Raw genomic sequence first — 7,572 nt, 5'->3', positions numbered from 1 at the left:
AATACAAAGTTACAAATTTTTTTTCTTGTGATGAGAACTTTTAAGATTTACCTTCTTAGTAACTTTCAAATTTGCAATACAGTATTACTAACTATAGTCACCATGCTGATGACTAGATATTTAGTTGCATCCCCATGACTTATTTAATTTTAAAACTGGAAATTTGTACCTCTTTATCCCCTTCACTGGTTTTACCTACCCCCCTACCAACCCCCCTCCTCTTTGGCTATCATAATCTATTCTCTGTATATATGATTTCTTATTTGTTTGTTTTTTAAATTCCACATAAAAGTGAAATTCTACAGTATTTTTCTTTCTTTGATTTATTTCACTTAGCAAAATATCATCAGGATCTATCCATGTTGTCACAAATGGCAAGAGTTCATTCTTTTTCATGGCTGAGTAGTAGTCCAGTGTGTGTGTGTGTGTGTGTGTGTGTGTGTGTGTGTGTGTGTGTGTGTGTATCTCACATCTTCTTTTCCATACATGTATTGATGGACACTTAGGTTGTCTCCACATCTTGGCTATTGTAAATAATACTGCAATGAACATAGGTGGGCATATATCCTTTCAAATCAGTGTTTCATTTACTTCAGATAAATATCCAGAAGTGGAATTACTGGATCATATGGCAGTTCTATTTTTAATTTCTTTAGGAACCTCCATACTGTTTCCATAGTGGCCGCACAAATTTACATTCCCACCTAGGCTCCCTTTTCTCCACATTCTCACCCATACTTATTATTTCTTTTCCTTTTATGATAACCATTCCGACAGGTGTGACATCATATCTCATTGTGGTTTTGATTTATGTCTCCCTGATGATTAGTGATGTTCAGCATCATTTCCCGTGCCTGTTGGCCATCTGAATGTCTTGTTTGAAAAAATGTCTATTCAGATCCTCTGCCCATTTTTTAATTGGATTGTTTGTTTGTTATTGAGTTTTATGAGCTCTTTATCTATTTTGGATATTAACCCCTTACCAGATACATGATTTACAAATATCTTCTCCCATTCAGTAGGTTGCCTTTTTATGTTGTTGATGGTTTCCTTCACTGTGCAGAATCTCTTTGGCTTGATGTAGTTGCATTCATTTATGTTTGCTTTTGTTGCCACTGCCTTTGAAGTCAGATCCAAAAAAATATCACAAAGAGCAATGTCAAGAAGCTTACTGCCTATGTTTTCTTCTAGGAGTTTTATGGTTTCTGGTATTACGTTCACGTCTTTAATCTTTTTTTTTTTTTTAGCTGCGTTGGGTCTTTGTTGCTGTGTGTGGGCTTTCTCTAGTTGCAGTGAGCAGGGGCTTTTCTTCATTGCAGTGCACGGGCTTCTCATTGTGGTGGCTTCTCTGGTTGCGGAGCTCAGGCTCTAGGCGCAGGCTCAGTAGTTGTGTATCGCGGGCTCTAGAGCGCAGGCTCAGTAGTTGTGGCGCATGGGCTTAGTTGCTACGCAGCATGTGGGATCTTCCCGGACCAGGGCTCAAACCCTGTCCCCTGTGTTGGCAGGTGGATTCTTAACCACTGTGCCACCAGGGAAGCCCTTTAATCCATTTTGAGTTAATTTTTGTGTATGGTGTAAGATAGTGGTCCAGTTTCTCTCTTTTGTATGTGTCTGTCCAGTTTTCCCAACACAATTTACTAAAGAGACTGTCTCTTCCCCATTGTTTTGATATATTCTTGCCTCCTTTGTCATAAATTAATTGACCATATATGCTTGGGTCTACTTCTGGGCTGTTTATTTTATTCCAGTGATCTATGTGTCTGTTTTTATGCCAGTCCCATGATGACTGTAGCTTTGTAATATAGTTTGAAATCAGGAAGCATGATGCCTCCAGCATTGTTCTTCTTTCTCAGTATTGCTTTGGCCATCCAAGATATTTTGAGGTTCCATACAAATTTTAGGATTATTTGTTCTATTCCTGTGAAAATGCCACTGAGATTTTGATGGGGATTGCACTGAATCTATAAATTGCTTTAGGTAATATGGAAATTTTTACAGTATTAAGTTTTTCCAATCTATTTATGTCTTCTTCAGTTCCTTTCATTAATGTCTTACAGTTTTCAGTGTACAGATCTTTCACCACCTTGGTTAAATTTATTCCTATGTATTTTATTCTTTTTGATGCAGTTGTAAATAAGATTTTCTTGATTTCTCTTTCTGATAGTTTGTTGTTAGTATATAATAACACAATGGGTTTTTTAAAATTAATTAATTTATTTTTTTATTTTTGGCTGCATTGGGTCTTCGTTGCTTTTCGTGGGCTTTCTCTAGTTGCGCTGAGCGGGGGCTACTCTTCGTTGCAGTGCATGGGCTTCCCATTGCGGTGGCTTCTCTTGTTCCGGAGCACGGGCTCTAGGCACATGGGTTTCAGTAGCTGTGGCACATGGGCTCAGTAGTTGTGGCTTGCGGGCTCTAGAGCATAGGCTCAGTAGTTGTGGCGCGTGGGCTTAGTTGCTCCACAGTCCGGGATCTTCCCGGACCAGGGCTCACACTCGTGTCCCCTGCATTGGCAGGTGGATTCTTAACCACTGCACCACCAGGGAAGTCCCCACAACAGGTTTTTGTATATTGATTTTTTTTTAACACCTCAACTTTACTAAATGTGTTTATTAGTTCTAACAGTTTTCTGGTGGAGTCTTTAGGGTTTTCCATATACAAAATCATGTTGTTCACGGTGACAGTTTTACCTCTTCCTTTCCAATTTCAATGCTTTTTATTTATTTTTTCTGACTAATTGCTCTAGCTAAGATTTCCAATACTGTGTTGAATAAACGTGTCTAGAGTAGGCATCCTTGTCTTGTTCCTGATCTTAAGGGAAAAGCTTTTAGCTTTTTTTCACCATTGAATATAATTTTAGCTGTTGGCTTGTCATATATGGCCTTTATTATATTGAGGTACATTCCATCTATACCCACTCTGTTGAGAGTTTTTTTTTTAATAATAAATGGATGTTGAATTTTGTCAAATGCTTTTTCCGCATCTATTGATACGATCATATGATTTTTATCCTTCATTTTGTTAATACCCATTGGTTGTTGAATCTTTCTCTCCCAGAACAGCTTTTGCTTTTTTGTCTGTCTCATTTTGTGTCCTGAGAACTTAGCTTTGGAACCATCAGGTTGGGTGTCCCAAAATGTGGCCAGAAAGAAATGCAGGTTGCACTCCATTGGCAACTAGAGTTCTACTGATTGTTGTCAGCTTTCAAGGCAACTGTCTACATCGTTCTCTCTCAGCTGTCTTTTGGGAATGGTTTGGGTCTTGGGAGGGTAGTATCTTTTGCACCCCCCTTGGGAGTATCTCTTGCATCTGAAGGGGAGCAGGCTTTGCCACCCCAAAATATGCCACTTACACATGAGGATTATTTTTTGAGCTCTTGCTTATTTTTGAGTTCCTGAACCCAGCAGATTCAGGAGAAGCCCTTTACCTTCCCTTCAACTGCCTAATTTACATGGGAAAGAAGGCCTATACCAGGAAGAAAACTATTATCAGAGATATCATTTGGAAACAGGAGGGAAGGCAGCAGGGCACAACCTTTAAAAGAAGGACATAGCTGTTGAGGATATGACATAAACTGTTTAGAACCAACTAAGTCCAAGATGGTGGAAGATTTGATGTCCAGTGGACCTTGAGCCTCATTGTAATACATTAGCATATGCTAAATGACACACCCACAGGTGCCATGACCATTCCGAGGCTGACCATAAAAGGGCAAAAAGTGGTTGGTGACCCAATTCCTGAAAATCCTCACTCTTTCCCCAAAATCATTGGAATAAACCTCCCACTTGTTAGCCATGAAATTATCCAGACCACAAAAACTAACCACCCCATATTTCAGGGCCACTCTCGCCTTTTGAGACGGACTGCTTTCTGTCTATGGAATGTGTATCTCTCCAAACAAATCCACTTCTTACCTGTCACTTTGCCTCTCACTGAATTCTTTTTGCGATGAGACATAAAGAACTTGAGCTTCATTAAATCCTGAGACCAGGTGTGCGATTTCAGTTAAAAGACAGTGGGGGGCTTCCCTGGTGGCGCAGATGGTTGGGAGTCAGTCAGCCTGCCGATGCAGGGGGCACGGGTTAGTGCCCCAGTCCGGGAGGATCCCGCATGCCGCGGAGCGGCCGGGCCCGTGAGCCATGGCCGCTGAGCCTGCGCGTCCGGAGCCCGTGCTCCGCAGCGGGAGAGGCCACAACAGTGAGAGGCCCGTGTACCGCAAAAAAAAAAAAAAAAAAAAAAAAAAGACAGTGGGTTCGGGCTTCCCTGGTGGCGCAATGGTTGAGAGTCTGCCTGCTGATGCAGGGGATGCGGGTTCGTGCCCCGGTCCGGGAAGATCCCACATGCCGCAGAGCGGCTGGGCCCGTGAGCCATGGCCGCTGAGCCTGCGCGTCCGGAGCCTGTACATCGCAACGGGAGAGGCCACAACAGTGAGAGGCCCGCGTACCGCAAAAAAAAAAAAAAAAAAAAAAAAAAAGACAGTGGGTTCGAGTCCCAGTCCATGGGTTCAAGACCCAACCTGAGTTTTGGTCTGGTTTGATTCACATCTGAGGTGTGTGGTTTCAGTTTCACCTAAGAAACTTATGTGCTTAACCAGGCAATCTTTGTTTTCTGAACATCTCTGCCTTCCTGTGAATGACCTTCCTCCTCTTGGTATCATCAGACCCCCTAACACTTTCCTTAGCTCAGGTATTATATAGGATGTCCTTACTTGGCTGTCTTTTGAGCCTTCATATCTTTACAGGGCTCCCTAAATGTTTGTTTCTCCTGTTAATCTCTCGTATCAATTTAATTATTAGACCAAAGAAGTTAGAAGGGAAGAAGGCGGAAAATTTTCCATCCCTACACACCCAAGCGGTTGTTCAATACTGCCAGGAATATTTACTGTTTTTCTCGGCTGAAGCCTGACAAGATATTTGAAAGGATTCTTTTTTTTTTTTTTTTGAAAGGATTCTTTTTAAAAATAGCTCTGTGGTCTGAAGTTGGCCAAGTTGGAAACTGATATTCAGAACCTGGTTAAGAACTTTTTTTTTAGGCTTTCTCCTTTAACCTAAAATAAAACTATGTACCCACAGGGGGGAAAAACATTCTGAAGCCTTTGTGGAAGGATTTACTAAAACATTCCAAAGACACACAGCTCTAAATCTAGAACATAGGAACCTTTTGATTTCCATCTTAGTGGATAATCTTCTCCCTGATATAAAGAAGCAAATTGAGGATAATGTAGTTGGGTGAGTGGGTCAACCTCCATATTATTCAGGTGGGCCCCAATCTTTTGAGGAATTAAAAAATGTACTTGTCTTACAAATCTGGTCTTTACAAGACCAGACATGTGGCTCTAGAAACAATTCAAAGCAAATCTATTGTTTTTACCAAGCCCCAAACATTCATCTCGAAAGGCTTGCAGATATTTGTAAAACCTCTGAATTTAGGAAACAAGAGCCCTTGGTGGCAGAACTTGCATTCTTTCCCAGTGCCTTTTGAGATGTGAGTATTCCACAAGCTGGGTCGGGTCAGTCTCCACTTTCAGAGTTCAGTCTCGGAGGGGCAGTCCCGTGCACCAGCCATCTCCTTGTGTATCACACTGTATTCACATGAGGAGGAGATTCAGGTTCCCTCAGAGGAGGTTTTGGAAGGAGCAAGGAGTTGGCCAGGTTTATAATAAGTTCTGTGCAGTTGGTGGCACCATTTTGCAAATTTGGTAACTGAGTTTTGGAGACATTAAACAATTTGCCTGAGGTCAAAACCCGCTCAGTGAGCAGGGAAGCCAGGATTTGAATCTTAGGAGGAAAGTGATGTCAATGGAATATCCGGGCTGTCCCCATTTGTGTGACATAGAGAACATTTAAGTTCCCTAAAGATCACTGGACGGTGGTCTAAGGCATGCAGGCAGTGTCAGTGGGGCAGAGGATCAGGACCCAGGCCTGGGGGGTCAACTGGACCTGGTGTGAGCCATGGTACAGGGATTAAAGCCTTCTGGGACTTGTCTGTGGACTTGGGATAATAATAGCAACAACGGTGAGACCCCACATTTATCGTGGGCTTACTGTATACTTTCACTGCCTCAATTTTCCTCATCTCTAGACTGGTAATAACAAGACTAGTAATGAGAATAATAAATGGTAGGTAGCATTTATTGAATATATTTTGCATGAAACTCTCTGTTCTAAGAGAAATACACACCCTGGTGTTCCTCATCTGTAGCCTGGGAATAATAATAAAAGTAATAATAAGAATAAATGATATGAATGATTTATTAAATACTTAATGGATTATAGGCCCCCGTTCAAAGTGATTCATGCATCTGAGTTTCCTTCACAGATGGATTGGGAATAATAATAAATCATCATTGTAATTAGTGATAGCTAACGTTTTACTGAGTGTTTACTATATGCCAGGTCCTGTTCTGAGAAGAACAGACTAGACAGACAAGGGCCATGGATCCCCAGGAAGTCTCTCATATTGTTAAGGGAATCACTGACTGAAACCACCTGCCCTGGCCAGGCCCAAGAGTACCACCTGCAGGAGTTCTCTTACAACAGGAGGTCCTGGTAAGGAACGCAGAACTAACAAGCTACCAGCAACCAGAAGAATTCGGGAAAGGTCAAAAGGAGACAAGGAAGGACCCTGAGTCAGAATGATTGGCCAGAGACAACCCGGAAACTAACCCCATCACCACAAAACCTGAGACTGCGAGCCACGTGGCAGAGCGGTCCTCCTCGGTTCCCTTACCCTGCTGCTCTGTACCCGGGCGCCCCTCCCCAATGAAGTGTCTTGCTCTGTCAGCATGTGTGTCTCCTCGGACAATACATGTCCGAGTGTCGAAGGCGTCCCCCTTCCAGGGCCAGCACTCTACCCTGTGCCTTGTCACCTCGCTCGGCTCCACCACACTGGCCTCCTCCAGACGCTCCTCGCACTGGACAAACTCAGTCCCCTCCACAGCCCTTGTGGGCGCCATCCCCTCTGCCCAGCGCCCCTTCGCCCAGACACCTACGGGGCTCACTCCCTCGCCTGCCCCCTCACCTCCCTGCTCAGGCACCACTACCTCAGTGACATCCTCCCTGACACTGCTACTTAAAATCCGGGGCCTACCATAGTGCCTGGTACACAAGCAGACATTCAGCAAATGCTTGTTTAACCCACACGTGCTTAGCAGGTGGCAAGGTGCCCTTTGGAACTGAGTCCCCCAGGCCAGCCTCCTGAGCTGCTGACATCTTTAACAGTCCTGCACTCCGAGGAGACTGGGGTAAGGGCACCCCAGATGACGACACAGCAGGGCAAAAGCCCTGAGATGACAAGGTGCTTGGAGAAGGGTGGAAAATCAGCTGTGTGGCTTGAAGCAAACGTGTGAGGGTGTGAGAGGTGAGGCCAGGTAGGCGGGCAGGTCCGAGGGAGTCTGTGGGTAATGCAGGGACTCTAGGAGGCTGGGATTTTACTCTGAACCACAGGAGACTGACAGGACCTGCAGCGGGTTTTTAACACGTCCCTTCTAGCCCTTAGTGGTAAAACAGACGGTTCAGGAACCCGAGATGAGGCCGTGGAGATGGAGTGGTCTTGACACCCACCCAGTCATTGAGC

Source organism: Phocoena phocoena, chromosome 20 (genome assembly GCF_963924675.1).
Source record: "Phocoena phocoena chromosome 20, mPhoPho1.1, whole genome shotgun sequence".
Taxonomy (NCBI): Eukaryota; Metazoa; Chordata; class Mammalia; order Artiodactyla; family Phocoenidae; genus Phocoena; species Phocoena phocoena.
Note: the sequence above shows the minus strand (reverse complement) of the source record.